General features: G+C 46.7%; 1 long non-coding RNA gene across 1 annotated transcript in view; it reads left to right on the forward strand.

Moving 5' to 3' along the window:
* The first annotated feature begins 6713 nt into the window (after positions 1-6713).
* Positions 6714-16826, forward strand: part of LOC130154262 (uncharacterized) — a 79816-nt gene continuing 69703 nt past the window's right edge. The window contains exon 1 of the long non-coding RNA XR_008823663.1: positions 6714-6954. This is a non-coding gene — a long non-coding RNA (uncharacterized LOC130154262). The remainder of the gene's footprint in view (positions 6955-16826) is intronic.

A 16826-nucleotide genomic window follows, 5' to 3' on the forward strand; every position in this document is an offset into this window, starting at 1 on the left:
GTTTTTTTCAGGTTTTTGGTTTTGGGGTTTTTTTTTTTGCAAGCTTCTTACTGAGGTCACAATCTGGTTTCTGGCATCTGAACAGTTAATGTGAAAGGTAAAACCTGCAGCTGTTAGCCCACAGCCTGGCAAAGGGCTTGCTTTCTCTGCTTTCCAGTGTTGTAGGTCTCTAATCTCCCAGGGTGAGAGGCTCAGCTCCTCACCCTGTCTCTTCCCCATGGCATTCTCCAATTCTTTCATACAAATGATGAGATTTTTCTCTGAGTGAAAAAGCAGCTTTTTCCAGATGCCAGGTGGACATTTAGACGTTTTAAGCAGGACTGCTCTGGTGAGGTTCGTGGGGAGGGTTTGCTTTCCTTTGACAAGGAACAGCCAAGAGGTCTGACTTCATCTGAAACTGCCTGAAACCATCCAGTGAAGTATGCTGGATTTGGAGCATGTCTTTGGCAGTTCTGGTGATGGTTTTGTGTTGTATGGTGGTCCCAAGGAGACTAGGATAAAACCTGCATCCTAGCCACAAACTGCCTACCTGTGGCTGAACCAGGCAGGGCATCGGTACGCATGTCTGTGGATGGGGTGTAGATGGTCGGCGTGGTGCCCTCGCCTGCTGTCTGGTGAAAACCAGAAGACATTCATTGGGACTGAGACTGAACACCTGCCTTTTGCTCAGGATTGCTCAACCCATGAGCTTTAGACATGGTTACTTGTGGTCTGTCCCCCAGCAAACCGTTCCTGTGCACAAGACGTAGACCTCTGTCAGAGCAAGTCTGAAGACCTTGAGGACACCCTGCTGAGGCGTAGGGCATCCTTCAGGGCGAAAAACCTTCTGCTTGGGCGAAGGCAGGGAAATACATCTTCTGACCCCTGCACGGGTGCTTTGGAGGTTTGGCAGTAAGTTGATAACGTGTTCAACTATAGTCTGTCTATGCTTTTTGTGAGAAAACTGCTGGCGTGGCTTCAGCGCGTGAGTTGAAGTTTAGAGTGAAGCAACCAAGAGGAGTTAGTGCCCTGCTGACTGCTGGTTCCTGAATGCCTGCGGTCCATTAATTTCTGAGGGCGGGAGGGGCAGGAAGAGAAGTGAATTGAAATGAAGAAAGCTGGCGCAATCCTGCCTGAGCCCCATGCCTGGAGAGCCATGTCCCATCTCTTCATGCGATGCCATGAGGCAGATACAGCTCATCCATCACTCTGAGGCATGCGTCCAAGCCTTCTAATTAGTGAATATAACTGGAGGTTTGGAGCTTAAACTAGTTCTGACCTGTATTTTTTAATTAAGGCATTTTTTAATACAACCCCTGCTTCAGGTCATCTGATAATACTAATCTGAATGTAATGCCTAACTTCTTAACCCTGAATGGTTACCTCTGCACTTTAATGCCAGTCTTAAAGAAACATTGTCCCATAAATTAGACGCCAGGTACTAAACAGGAACAGAACCGGCTGCGAATTAAAAGCTCTCAAGGAATAATTAGATGGACCCTGAAGACTGGCTCCCAGCTGACATTCTTTGGCCTCTCATAAAAACACAACATGCTTATGTTCCCCTTGTTAATGCTGCCTTGCTCTCCTTTGGTCTGCTTCTCTGTAGGATCCAAGGGGGTGTCCCATATTCCTATTGCCAACACCACGCCTGATAGTGACTCAGACCAAGCAGGGATCGTGTCTCCCGATACTTTTTGGGATCGTTGTTTTTAGCTGGCTGATGGCCACCTATTCCCCTTGTCTCTTGGAGAGCAGAGATTTTTGGTAAGTGTACGAGCACTGTGGAGGAGACCCTTGTTCCCATCAGTAGATGGAACAACTGATGAAGTCAAGAGATTAAGGAAAGAAACCCAAGCACTGCGCAGTTTTATGAGAGCCTTTTTTATGGGTTTTTACTTATCCTGTATTGTTCTGCACACAGCAATATTACACTGAGAATCACAGGGAGAAATGCTAATTCAGTGTTTTTATATAGGGGAAACAGCATGGTAAGTGCATTCCTTCAGGCAGTCCAGAAACCGCCTTCTGCAAAAATTCATGAAAAGCACATGTAATGCCTTGTCAAGCTTGGCTCCTTTATCTAGGATAGTTAAAATATTTTCACTAGGGGAAGAAAGGTTGCTGAGTCGTTTGTTTGTTTGCCTGTTTATGGATAAAGATCTTCCAAAGGTGGGAAAACACCCGTCTTCCATCTGACAGGCAGAAAGGTGCTCTCCAGGGCAGCCCCTGGCCATGTTCAGGCCAGGATTTCCTAAGGGAGCCATTGTAGAGCCGATGACAAAATAGGTAGAGCCACAATTTTTTTCTTGCTTACTGATTGTGGTAGCCACCTTGTGAGTAACCACTACAGCATACCAGGAGAGTAAGGCAGAGGAAAAGCTCACTCGTCATCTGAAATACAACAAAAAGAAATTGAGGAACGGAAGGAACAAACAATTTGACTGAAGAGCCTCAGAACTCCAAGTCATTCCCACCAGTTCTCCAAAGTACAGTGTTTCAAACGTTCATGGCTCAATTTACCACCTATTTGATGGGGGGAGTGTTTACAACACATTCTCTGCATTCCTTCACCAGAAGTGCTGTAAAATTGGACTTTTCCCCCCATATGTGATGCAGAGAATGACTCACATCTGGAAAACTTACCGTACAGCTCAGCACTGAGCTCTTCCAACAGCAGCTTACCTAAAAGGAAAATCAGACATGACCCTGTGATATTGCTGCCCTGCAAGCATGAGCGTGCAAATGTACCTTTGTATGCTTAGGGTTCAGTCGAGCCACGGTAATAGCAGAAATGGAGAGATACGGGCTGATGGGGAGGATCTATAGGCTCTAAGGGGGACAACTGGTTAAATCAACAGTAGGTCATGCTGAAGGGCGTTTCCATGGTCATGGTTATCTATACTCAGCGTGACAAGAGTGGGAAGGAGAAACTGAATGTTACAGTTGATGAGTTTATCTGGAGGCACGGAAAAAGTTGGAAATGTGGTGATAAGACAAGGAAAAACCACCAAACATGAAATGTTTGGTACCTGGGCTCTGAAGGCATCCAGGGGAAGAGCAGGAAAGCGTGGTTGGTGGCAGTCCTTGAACTACCACTTGGAGGTGGAAAGATCTCAGAGGAGGATGTTGTAGGAGGGAACGGTGCTACTTCTAGATTCACGGGGCACTTAGAAAGTATCTCTGGATGTCCCTGCGCTCATGGCCCCACAAATCTGCTGCCTGGATCAGCGATTTGCATGTCACCGAGTTTTGGCTGTGGTGTCCTCAACCAAGCAGGGGACCTGGCGAGGTACACCGACTGCAAGGTGAAGTCAGAAAACTGGCATTAGGTTAATGCTTTCTAAAGATGAGAGGGGTTTAACCATTGGAATACATGCCCAAAGGATCTTGTGCCTTTTTTCTCAGCTTTGTCTTGAGCTTCTATCTGTCATGCAGTGGCAGATTCCTCCTCAGCCCTGGGTTATTGGACTTGACAAGGAATTTCTGTGTGAAAAGTACAACCTGCTCTAACACAGGAGGCCAGGCTGGGTGTTTCTAATGATTTCTTCCTGCTTTCAAAGCTTCTGATTAAATCTGTGTCTTTTCCCACAAGTTGGGAGCTGAGCCCAGAGGGTGAAATTCCATACGATTCACCGATTAATTCCACCTCCTTCGTTCCTGCATGCCGCTTGATTGCAAGGTCTTAATTGCTACAGAAAGGAGAATCTCTCCTTTCCCAAATACCTTCACGACAGTAGCCCCAGCTTCCCATCAAACCTGCTCCTACGACACGACAGTGCTATAGCTGCTCTTCTCAACTCTGGCGGAGTTGCTACCATCTCTCCTGATGATATACGAGGGTGTCATGACTCGTTATGTCACGTCAGACGATGCAGTGGGATAATAAGAGCTGATCGGATGTGGCAGTAGTCATTTTGAAATTGAAGAAAAAAGGTTCTCTGTGCACCAAAGAACACATCTGTTTTGTGGCATAATTCAAATTAACTTGGGGGAATTCACTACATCTCGTGTGTCTTCCATGGTGACACGCAACATAGAAATGCAGTCTTGGAAAGCTTTTATGAAAGCTCAGCAGCCAAAGCGGTTTTAAATTGCCTTTCTTTTTTTAAATTAAAAAAAAAAAACCTAAAAACTTCTGACGGCCATTTCCTACTCTTGACTGATTCTACCTAATTTGCGCTTGCACTGATTGCAGTTTTATAAACAGGAATTCCAGGGCTATGTATCTCTATACATGGGGAGATGTTTAGCTTTTCACCTTTCTCCCAGATGAGATGTGAATCGCCAGCGTTAAACCTCTGCATAGAGCGATGCTGGGAGACCAGGGAGCAGCCATGCCTGCTGTGCCCAGCTCACATGGAAGCACTCTGGTCCTTACTCAGGGACCTCCTAGAAAATCCGATCTGTTCACTCCCTGTGCTCAGCTCGCGCCCAGGGGAATGTGATCCAGGGGCCAATGTGTGCAAATGGACCTCGGGACCCTCCGGAGGGAGGTGAGCATGCTCTGGTGCAAACTGAACTACATGAACCGGCAGCCAGGCAAGAGGCATCTCCTGGGTGATTAAAACTTTACTCCCTAAGGATGCAGCAAAGAGAGTATTTCCAGGGTGAGGAAACATGAGGTGGCTGCCATTTGGGCTGCAGTGGTATCTTCAAGCCCGGTCCAGATGACACCCATGCTCGCAAAGCTCAGCATCTTCCTCTCAAAGACAAAGATGGATGGAATAAGGTTTCAGTGGGGACCTAAAGGAGAGGGTGTTGCTCTCCAAAAATATGTCCCTCTGCTTGCTGAATACATGGTTGCCCTACCTGTCAGTGGGTACTTTGCTGTTGGGAGCCAAAATTGTTCTGATACATCCCCTATGTCAAGTGTTGATAAAGAGCTCTCTAAGTACGAACCCACCCACTCCCACCTCCCAGTCTTAACTGAAATATCTGACTTCTGGATATAATCTGGAATAAAAGTTTTGAGCTCTCTGAGCTTTGTAGATTGCAAAATCCGACCAATCTTCCTTGCAGGAACATTTGGCAAAGAGGAATCCTCATGGCTTGATCAGGGGCAGTCTGCTCAGAGTGGGTCTCCACCATGGGCTGTTCACTACAGGGAGCTGCAGAAAATGATGGTTTTTTGTCTTGTGGATCTCAGGTTGGACCGTAACTCTGGGAAGATGGATTCTCTGCCATGGGCCAGCTGGATGAGCAGGAATGGTCACATCACCTCCCTGCCTCAGTTTCCCCCGTTGCTGAAACAGCAACAGTGATGTTCTTGCTTATGCGGCGCTTCAAGACCCCTGAGGAAAGGCTGGGAGTTACAACCGTACTCTGCCTTTAGGCTTTCAAGGGGCCTCGCAATTCAATTAAGCGCTGAATCTTGCTAACAGCAGTACAAAACGTGTGACTTCTTGTTGCAATTAATCTCAGACTTTGGTACTACCCAGGGGACTGTGTGGGCATTACTTACTGGAAACTTACCCCGTCTTAACTCAAAACACATGTGGCTGATAGAGCTGACCCAAGGGAAGGGACATTGCCTGTGCTTTTACCTGGCCTGCACACTAGCTGCGTGGGGCTGGGGGAGCCCCATAGTGAGCACCCAGAGCTGCCCCTTCAAGGGGAGTGATGGGGCTGAGCAAGGTGGGACTTCATCCTGACGATGGGGTGGAGCTGCCTCGGGAGAGGATATAGGGCAGGAGCTGAGCCAGCAGTAAGTCTGGGAATGGGGGTAGCAAAGGAGGAGAAGGAGGATTTTTATGGCTGTTTGCATTAGCATGGGGCTACTGAGGACATCAGCTGAGCTTGCTTCTTGCTCTTCCTATCTCTGCCTGTGCTGTCTCAGCTAGGCTATGCCTTGTTTTTTCCTGTCTAGCTTAACAAGCCTAGAGTTGGGAAAGGTAGCAGTAATCTTCAATAGAAGTGAAGCTGTGGTAACTAGCTATGGAAAGCAAACCTCCACGGCTCAGGAGGCAGGCAGAAATCCCTGGCACAGTGGGGACCACCCTATTTATTGCCCAGCCCACCGTGTGTCTGATTGCTTGCATTTAGGAAGGCCCTGTGTATGCACGCAAGGGAAGCCTGAGCTTGGTGTAGGGGCCCTGGGGATCTATATCACTGCGTTAGAAACCAGGGGTCTTTTAGAAATGAGAGGAACCTGTACAGTCCTACACCCACAAGAAAAGGTAACTTTATGGATTGAGTCCTGGTGATATCCAAGCTCCAAGTCAGGAGGTGTTGGTCCAAGAGATGCTCAGTAGTAGCAAATGCAATGGGGCCCCAGGTGCTGGGAGCAGGTGCTTTAAGACCTTTAGCCTGCAGGAGGAGGGTGATGAGAACAAGGCAGGGTGCCTTTTGCCAATAAATAAAGCTTTGGTGCTCCTTGGTCTTGAGCACTGGGGGCACTTCTTGCCTCTGCAGCTGAGGAGGAGCATGGTGAAGGTAGGTACAGGTGAAATGGTGGGAGGCAGGGAGTTAGAGACTGGAAATGTTGGATTTTCTTGCTCTGGAGAAGGGAAGAGGGGGTTTTACAAAATCACAAAGTTGTAAGGAAAAGCAGTTATGGGCCTGTCCTTCACCAGCCCCTGTGTGTGTTAAGTGGGTAGACATGGTGAAACCAGAGGGAGCCAGGTAAGAGACGCAGCTTGCTCCATCTGCTCCAAGAACATTTTTCTTCTGCTTTTCCTACTTAATTTTTCAAGTTATTTCACCATTTCTCAATCATTTTTATTTTGTTCTCTCCTGCTTTACCCATTTCAAATGTCACAGCAAATGCTGTGAATACAGCCCAGCAATTTTTGCTCACAGGAAGAAGCGCTACATGAGAGCATCTTGTCAACGCTTCCCCTAGGAAGACTTATCTATGCAGGTGCCAGCACCTGGAAGAGGAGTAACTGTTGGATTCCTCATTCCCTCCTTGTTCCAGGAGCCTGTGCAAGACCATCTCCATCATGATCATCGGATACCAGCTCTCTGTAACATGTGAGTAGGTGCCTGAGGATGTTTCAAGAAGGTTATTTTAGGGTTTCCTATGTTCTGTCTTTGAGGATCAACCTGAGAAGTGGAAAGAGCCTTTCACCTTCTGCTTCTGAGTGGCTGCTTTCTTCCTCTCCCATGCAGAGTCTAGGCTGGAATTTGGATCTTGATGACAAAGGCAATGGTTCCAGATAGCCCCTTTTTTTTTGTGAATGCATCTGCATGGGCAATCTCTTCTAGCTGGCTTTATCAAGCTCTTAGGCTGCCCAACCCAGAACTTGACTCTTGGGCAGGTTGTGTTTTGCTTCTTTCCCTTATTTTCTTAAATCTCTGCATTTACTGGCTGGTGGTTTTGGTAGCAGCTGGCTGTCTTTTGCTATCCTGGCTCCTTCTTGCCATCCTAGCTCCCAGGGTTTGAGTTTAGGAAGGCAGGTGGAGGCAATCTTACTGTCTAACAAAAGAAAAAGAAGTGAGGTTTCCCTTTTTTATCATCTTTGCTCTAGTCCTGCACGTTCACTCTTTACATTGTGCTGGCTTCAGTGCTTGTTGGACCCTGATTTAAGTCAGTAACCTGGCAAAAAAAGGGATCCAACAAAAACAAACACTGAATTATTTCTTTTTTTTTTTTTTCCCCCTTTTGATGGGTTTGTGACTTAAAACACCTCTGAGTGTCTGGATGAGAAGCCCATTCCGGAGCCTGCTGCATTGTTGGCAAATGTCTTGCTGGCTTCAAGAGGGCCAGGACCCAGGGCAGGACCTGCTGTGCGTGTCCTTTGGCTGCCCCGAATTTACGGTGGGTGGCACTGAGCAAAATGATGCTTGAGCAGAGTCCTAGTGCGTTTGCTGTGTAGGAGCTTCGGTGTGGTGAACCCTTCTGGGTTCATGGCAGTCCCTGCTCCTTTCCCTTGCTCTGTTCCCTCCCTCACATTGCACCCGCTCTTCTCTTCCTGGTTTTTGTGGATTAGGGGGTGAGAGGTCTGACTGCTTTGGATCCGTGTTTAGCCCTAGGGCATTTGCCGTGTGCAGACAAGAGATTTATGTTAACAGCATCTGTGTGGTGCTCAGCTTCACACAAAAGCTGGGCTTTTCTGCAACATCCTTTGCCTCAACTGGGAGAGAAATGTCTTCAGCTTCACCTTGAGCTGGTCTGGAAAGAGATTTCTGTTGACTTATTTATTTTTAACTAACATGTATCTGAGTGGTGCTCTTTGTTTTGTACCATGGAAAAATACCCCTTAATCTTGCACCTATTTCTCAAAATGTGGGCATGTCTCCAGTGGCTGGGTATCTCAATGGTCTGCAGCTCCTGACCCCCACCAAGGGCTTTTCTCAAGCACAAGGAATTTAGTCAAGTTGTTCCAGCTCTTTTCCCCTTTCTGCTGTTACTGCAGCATGGTCAGAGGGATTGAATGAGGGGGGTTAATTAAACTGGGAAAGGTTGCCTTGCAAGGCTTGAGGTCTCCACTGGGCAGCTGGACTTGGAGGCAAGGAAAGGGGTGTGGATGGGTGCAGCTCATGTCTGCAGGGAAAGGATTTTGTGTATGGGTGTGTAAACTGGTGGCATGTGGAGCAGAGTGAAAAAAGGACTCTGATCCTTATGTGGATGACTGTGTAGAGGGCCCCCTCCTCTCAATAAAGAAAGAGGAGGAAAATCTGCAACAAATAGGTTTTATTTTCTTGAGGGCCTTTCCTGGATGGAGTACTTCATAGGACGGGTTGGGTTGGAAAGGGTCTAGTTCCTATTACCCTGCCACGGGCAGGGCCACCTTCCACCAGCCCAGGTTGCTCCAAGCCCCATCCAGCCTGGCCTTGAACACTGCCAGGGATGGGGCAGCCACAGCTGCTCTGGGCAGCCTGGGCCAGACCCTCACAGCAAAGAATTCCTTCCTAATACCTGTATGTAGACCTACCCTCTGTCAGTTTAAAGCCATTGCCCCTTGCCCTATCCCCACACGTCCTTGTAAAAAGCCCCCTCCAGCTTCCTCGCTGCCCCTTCAGGCCCTGGCAGGCTGCCGTAAGGTCTCCCCGGAGCTGTCTCATCCCCAGGCTGAACAACCCCAGCTCCCAGCCTGCCCTCACAGGAGAGCGGCTCCAGCCCTCTGATCATCATTTCAGATTCACCTTCCTCCTGATTGTTGACTTCACTTTTCACAGCCGTCTCCCAAGGCTTGGCCATTCAAGTCTTCCCAAAGAAAAACTTTGCTTTTTCAGGACTACTTTCCCCGTTAAACAAAAGGGATGTTGTCCAGGGAAGGATTTTGATTTTATGCTTTATAAGTCAGAAAACTTATTCTGCAGAAGCTTTCTAGCTGTCTTTCACAGCAAGTTTGCTCTTGCCACCTCACTAGGGGTGCTTGGCAGTGCCCCAAGCACAGCTCACTGCAGTGAGCTATACCCCTGATCCTTCACATTAGTCTAGCTAGCTTGTGAGAGCAAACTGACTGCAAAATAATCCTCAGACTGTAGCATCCACCCTGTCCCTGGTGCATATATCTGATGCCAAGGACTCATGGCACATCCCAGCATATTGTGGGATAATTTGTCTGCCCTTTCTGGGCCTTTGTGAAGAGCTATCCAAAGGCACTGAAGAAGAACCAGCCTTGTAGACAAAACAACTATAACAGCATCTGTTATGTTTGTTCAGCTCATCTTCAGGTCTGTGCTCTTAATAGACCACCCAATATGACTTCATTGTGATGGTTCCCTTAGTCCAAAGGAAGAGGGGCGTTGGGCCAGAATCAAGAGTCAGCTGCAAAGAATGAGTATCCTAAGTAGAGGTAGTGTTTTGGGGGTGGGTTTTTTTTTATCCCCACATTTTTGCCCCATCATATGCCTCTAGGCAGCCTGAAAAGAAAGCCCAAACTTCCCTCAAACGGATAACAGAAGAAAGGAGATCCTGCTTTGTTTTATTCCTAGGAAAATGGCACACATTTTTCATTCTGCAGAAGCCCAGTATAAGTTAAGCTGCCAGACATTTATGATGGGAACTTGCAAAGCATGTATGATTCATGGTTTGGAATGCCACTTAGCCCCGGCAGGGATTTCTGAGCATGGCTTGATGCAAAGGAAGGGTGTGCTTCTATGTGGCTTGGCACCACCTCCAGAGCAAGAGAAGATGTTTGGTATCAATCTTTTCCTGCCATCATGAGAATCTGATCTCCCAAACGAAGTGGTTAGGCTTGAAGTCAAGCTGTGATAGCTCTCCCCTTCTTTGGGTGCAGCACGTACTTGCCTTTGCTAATGTAAGCTCTGTTTCTGGTGGTAGCCCTCTCCCTAGGGCTGATGGCCGTCCACTTAACCTGTCATGCAGCACCAGATGCTGAGATGTTTTCTGAACATATTGAGCTTTATTAAGCTTGATGATCTCCAACTCCCTCCATAAGAGTATTAAAAAAAGATTAAAAGTGAGGTGTCTCCACCCATATTCAGATACAGTCAGGAAATGGTGAGGATGGAGGGAGAGAGATCCAGTGTTGGTGATGAAGCTTACCTTTGGCCAGTTTTGGCCGAGGGGTGTCCCCAACCCTTTAAATCAATGTGGCAAAGGAGCAGCAGACAGAAGCTGCAGGGAATGAGCACAGTTAGCTCTCCTCATCCATCCAAAATCAAGTGAGCACCCTACCAAAGCTCAGCCTTTCTGTGTGGTGCCTGTTTGTACTCGTGAGCCCTTTAGCTTTGCTGGAAGGTCATGGGTGACAGATGTTAGAGATCTTGTCTTGGAGGGAGAAAGGGGGAAACTGTACTCTAAACAAAATCCTCCCTTGTGTCCTGCAGTTTCCTAAAACTGCTCATTTGTGAACTACAGATATTTATCTATCCCCTCCTGTGTGTCTGAGTGTACATCTATAAATATGAGTGTGTGTAAACATATGTATAGAATGCTTTATTCTGTTACCAGTACATTCATGTTATTTCAACAATAACAGCAGTGCTGGGGCCAGAAAATGCATCATTATCAGAGCTCAGCCTCACAAGTATCATAAATTTCTTGATGTCAAAACATTAGTGACTTCTCTAGTGTCTTGTAAGGACACTTGATGCTAACCATCCTTCTTACATCATCCATATGCTTGCCAGCTATCGAATCATTTTACTTTGATTTCGTGCTTTTTAGCCCACGAACAGAAACCACATGCCTACGTCCATTAGAATCACAGGGTGATGTTGCAGGTACTGAAGGCTGGGCCAGCAGACGGGTGGGAGAAGGCAGACCCAGCCTAGCAGTCTGTCTCCAGTGACTCTTGGGACCAGCCTGTGGTCCTGTGGGGCAGCAAACATGGGATGGGGCACAGCAAGGCAGGAGAAGAGTCAAGGGAAGGAAGCTTGGAGTATGGATGAGCAGCAATGAGCTGGAGAGAAACCAGAAAAACCTTTGTAGACCTGTGGGCTTATGGTTTGTGACACTCTGGCCCTCCTCTTTTAGCAAAGAAAATTTGAGGGTTGGCTCAGGGATGTCAAAGCAGATGTCAAATCAAGGTGTTGCCAAGGGCATTTTTCATGTCTGAGCAGCCTCCCTTCTGCTGGGGAAGATGAGGGTATTTTTCCCTGACTTTCCCTCTGGATCTGAGGTTTGTTCTTGTGGATATTGAGGCCAGTTTGTTTATTGCAAGTAATCTAAATATTGTGTTGTATGTGTATTCAAATTTATATGCAAAGTGACAATTGCTTGCCTAGTCTATTTTTTTTCCTGCAGACAATTTGCTTGCTCACTTCAGTGTAAATCAGGAGTACGTTCTCGAACATAGATAAATTCTGGTCTCGTATAACCCCAGTGGGGGAAGAACTGGGCTCTGTGTTTATAAACACTGAAAGAAAATATATATCTCTGCGTACAGCGTTTACATTCCACATGGGCTTTCTTGCCAGGGTGTCCAATAAAAGAAAAGATGCATTTCTTTCCAATGTTGGAAACATCTGGCTGGGTGGCACCATCACTGAGTCCCCTGCATGGAATCCAAAGGAGGTCAAGCATGATGCAGCAGCCCCATTAATGTGGGTGCTTGCTAGGGACTAACAAGCTCTGTGATTAAGTAAAAATCAATCAAAAGCAGGAAAACTGGGCCCTGGGGCTCTCAGGAGAAGGCTTGGTGGTGGAGGAACTTTATTAATTAATTCAGAAGGTGTTGAGAGACCTTTTTTGTCATGGTTGTCTATACACAGTTGTCACCCTATGCAACTCTTAGCTCACTTGGAATAATTTTTGGCAGGTTCCTAATAGTCTGAGATTCAAAGAAATTACTTTAATCATTAAATATTACCACTGTCTGCTTTCCTGTCCCAACATTTTACTGTTCCTTCAGAAGGTGTCAAGGCTGCTGCTTAGCAGTGATCAGAAACTGACTGGAGATGGGGAAAGGGAGCTATTATGTATGAGAATAAGAAAACAAACAAAAAACATAATTGGTGCATGCATTAGCTTCTGCATCTTAGGCTAAAGGTTCTGCAAGATCTTGCTGTGTTTCTGATGTGACAAGTCCTTTTTTGTTGTTTTGTTTTGTTGTTTTTTTTAATGTAACATAAAGGTGGTGTCCACATTGCACTGTAAAATTAGCCAAGTAACCTCTTATTAGATTTGAAGGGTGAAAGGCAGCCAAAAAATCCAATTCTGTGCATAAAGTACCAGGTCCTCTGTAGTCCAGTGTTGAAATGCTCTTTCCAGCAAAAACAGGTATAAGGCCATATAACAGACTTTCCTGAATTATTTTGAGAGCAAGTGTTGGAAAGGGTTGGAAAATGGACATAATATTTAAGCCCCACAAGGAATTTTAAACAGTTGATGATCGGCCGTCTAGAGGACAAACCTCTTGGTGCTCACCCCGAATCATTCCTCTGGCAGGATCATTAAATCCACAAACATCAGAACAACTGACTCTTTTGAATACTTTCTCTAAACAGGCTGGAATCCACCGTCCTTGATTTTGAGATACCTGAGGAACAGAAGCATTGTTAACAGATTTCTAAATATTCAAAGCTAGCAAGCGTATTGGGTCTTTCACTCAGCTTTTTAGGCAATGGGTGAGAGAACCTTTCTGGGTCCTACAGCACTCTCTCTCCGTCAGCACAGTGACAGGTTAATTCACTTGTACCTAACAAGTCTCAAGTCTATTTTTCCTTTTTTTACATTTCTGCAAAATAAAAATAACTGAAGGGGGTGGGTGTACATGTCAGTATTCATCTTTCACCTCTGGGGAATCTTGTTCTCTGTACTCCATCATTTGGCTCGTGCCTCTTCTTGGTTCTTCATTGTACGATGATGTGTGGCAAGTTGGGGTGGCTAGTGATGGACCCTGGAGGTGCTCAGTGGAAGTCTGTTTGACAAACAAATTAGGTGATTGTTCCTCCTTCTCTAATATCCTTGGTTTGGTTTTAACAACAAACGGACGGGAGGCAAAGATGATGCTTCGGCTGGTACACCCTTCCTGCCACCAGCTCCCCCTATAATATCTTTGATAAACGAGCCTCAGGGCCAGCTGCCTACTGTTTAGCCGGGATTGCTGACCTGACCATGCTCTCCCTTTTAGGAATGAGGACAAAAGCAAGATTTAGGGGAAGTCACCAGTCTTGTAATTCTTCCCACGTTTTCCCCATAGCTGTTAAACGTACGTGGGGCATGCTGTCGGTCATGAACCCTACAGGCCAGTCCTTGGCTGCAAAGCTCCCTAAAGGAGGAGTTTTCCCACTGCTAATCTTTTTGGCAAGGAGCATAGCCTCACTTAATGCAATTGTTATTTTTATCCATCACTGAATGCTCTGCAGCTCAAGCTGGGTGGTCTTTAAAATGTTATGCACAATTAACGTGGGCCGAGTCAGGGAGTGGAGAGGTATTCTCAGGGGGGAACGTGTGAGTGTGGGACCAGCCAAATTCCTCTGACGCTGCTGGGACAGTGGTGATGGCTGACAGTGAACTGAAGCTGCTTCTCACATGGTTCAGCAGAGGTGAACTGGAAGGGGCTGTCTTGTTCAGAGGTCCGCATCTACCCGCTGCTCACGTCTTTGAGGAAGAGCTATGTGGATCTCAGTCCTGGCACGACTGCATCAGGTCAGCATGTCTCATTGGACCGATCTTGTCAGAAATGGGGCTGATGGATTTATTCCCAAAAAGCCCATCCAAGTAGTGCTGACTAAACCCATCTGTCATGGGCAGAGCTGACCAGAGAGAGCTTCTGAACCTGTGGGGAACCAAGGGAAGGCTGAAAGGACTGACTGAAGTCAGGGCATGGTCTCTGATGCAAATAACACCATGTCTGGCTGAGAGCCCACCACAGCTCATGCTTCGCTGCTGGGCAAAGCCAAAGGGAGATCTTCTGGTCCTCAAGGGTGGCTCTTTTGCCTGCAGTGGGGTTGTATGTGGCTGGAAGAACAGTGATCCCATAGTCTGGTGACCAGTGGGAAGGGCCAGCAGCAATGGCATTGCTGGAAGGAGTTTGGGAGCCTTCTCTAGCAGAAAACCTAAAGCTGTCATCCATGGGACACACTTTGAGGACTTCCACTTCCCCAGGCATTTCTTCAGAAGAGAATTGAGAGGGAGATGGGGTGGAAATTATCTTCAGCAAGGGATTGCTTTTTTCCCAGCTTTTTTCCCCTGCTAGTGAAGGTATTTTACAAACAACTGATTAAGTTTTGCATCATCCCGTGGCAGCTGTAAATGGTAATAGATTATTGCTTTATTTCCCTCTTCATTAATTCAGTCTGGAAACCTCAGCTAGTCATCAGCAAATCGGGAGGTGCAGACAGTTAATGAAACATGTAATTGAAAAAGAAGGGAAAAATAAAATCTCCATATGCATGAAAAGTTACGGAAATCCCCATACACTGAGAAATAGATTTGTGACAGGTAGGAAAAATCACTCTGTTTGTTTGGTGGTGCCTTGTGGATGGGTGCATTTGCTGCCACCGACCTGGCCCAAGAGCTGTAGGTAGCACTAACTTGTCTGCTGGTGGTGTGGTCTCGGGAGTGTTGCCTTGCCTGAGGTGGGACAGCCCACCCCACTGATGTGCTGGGGTTCAGCTTGATTGAGTTGCGCATCCCATTTTAGGATGAAGGCCTAATTGGATGTGACATAGGAATTTAAGCTGGGCTGATTAGATCTTGCCTGGTCTTGGACTCAGTCCTTCATTTCTTTTGCATGGTCTTCTTTTGGGAAGCTCCCTTACCCTTTAAGGAAAACAAGGGAACATCTGGCATGCACCCAGGGCACCATCTTCACCATGCTGTGGGCTACCGTGCATTGCAAAAGAGGGCTGGCCACCTCTGCCCTTCCTCAGGGATGGCGAGGGCTTGTGCATGTGTCCCATCTCTGGATGCTCTCTCTGCCCAGCAGACGCTGCTAGGACATTCAACAGCTGCCAGCATTTTGGAACAGAGGGTCTGAAGGTTGGATGTTTGCCCATCGTTGGGTGGAGACCACCAGCTCATTTGCTCTGGAGCAATGAGCTGCAAGAGGCTTACAGCCATCCCAGTTTCCAGGAGACAGTATTTATCTTTGGAGGGATCAGATTTGCTCTTTCCTCCCCTTCTTCTGTCTGCAATCTCTGCCTTTTCGGTTTAAATCGTCATACTGCAGGAAAGCCCAAAGGCTGCAGCATGAGCAGGCGTGCAAATATCTGGATCACTGCAGGGTGAGAGGCTTAGAGGGATGAGGTGACCCCAGGAGAAGCATGGCAATTCAGCTCTTTTTGATTAATTTTTTTTTTTTTTTTTTTAGTTTTTCATGCAGAAAAGTATTCTAAATAACACTTTCTCCTTATTTTTCTTCTGCCTCCCATATAATTTTCCATCTCCTCACCAGGGAAAGGGGAAGGGGGATTTGTGAGAAAAGCAAAATAATTTTGCTTTTGGTTTCATTTCATTCTTTAAAAACTGGTTTGGTTTGTTAGTAGAAAACCAGAGAAAATTAGCATGGAAGAGGAAAATACTCTTCTCCCTCAGCTACAGGGATGCTGCATGGCAAAATACTTTTCTCAGAGCAGCCACCGGAGACTGGAGGGTTGCCAAATCCATCCTTTTTGTGAAAATGAAGTCCCTAAACATCCCCATGTGCCAGGAGCTGCCAGGACTGCCCAGAGGCTGCCGAGTGCGTTGGTGCTGTGCTGTTGACCTTCCAGAGGTGACATTTCAATTCCAGCTGTAGGGCTGTGATGAGTGCCGTTAACATGTCCTAAGGACACCCAAAATGGGGGAAACTGGGATCCTTGGTATCTGTGTCTGAGGGCTTGAGGGAGATGGTCGTTTCCCTGTCAACCTTTAACTCTAAACCTGAAAATGATGATCCTGGAGGCAAGTTTTAACTTTTTCACCTCTTCCTCCCATGGCAGAAATGTCCAGCTTTACACTCTAAGTAGAACTGGTTATTCCCAGATGCTGCACTGGGCGGTGGTGCCTGGCTACTGTTCCAGGATGTATTTGACTGAATTAAGTGCTGGAGAGAAATCCTGAGGGTATCTGAATGACATCCTATAAACTGACAGGAGCATTGTCACCTTGGGGGAGCTCTGCTGTGCCCAAGCCAGAGGGTAACGTGATTGGAGTGGGGCTGGCAAAGGCAGGCAGAAACGATGAGGAGCTTGGAAAGTCTTCCACAGGTAGAGGAGGAGGTTAAAAAGATTAGGGCTGTTCAATTTACTGAGGAGCAGAGTAAGAGGTGCCTTGATGGTGTTTATGAAATAGGGATCAGTGCAGAAAAGGTCAAGAAATCACTGTTATCTGCCAGCTTGTATGTTTTACGGGATACCTCATGCTGCTTGAAGGGAGGGGTGGAATATTAAATAATACTTATATTAATACATAACATTAAATCAAGTGTTTAAAGTAAAAAAAAAAAAGCAATGTTTTACAAGTATATGTCAGTGCTCTAGCTGTTCTTGAGTGATGATGTTTG

Source organism: Falco biarmicus, chromosome 8 (genome assembly GCF_023638135.1).
Source record: "Falco biarmicus isolate bFalBia1 chromosome 8, bFalBia1.pri, whole genome shotgun sequence".
In the NCBI taxonomy this organism is placed as follows: Eukaryota; Metazoa; Chordata; class Aves; order Falconiformes; family Falconidae; genus Falco; species Falco biarmicus.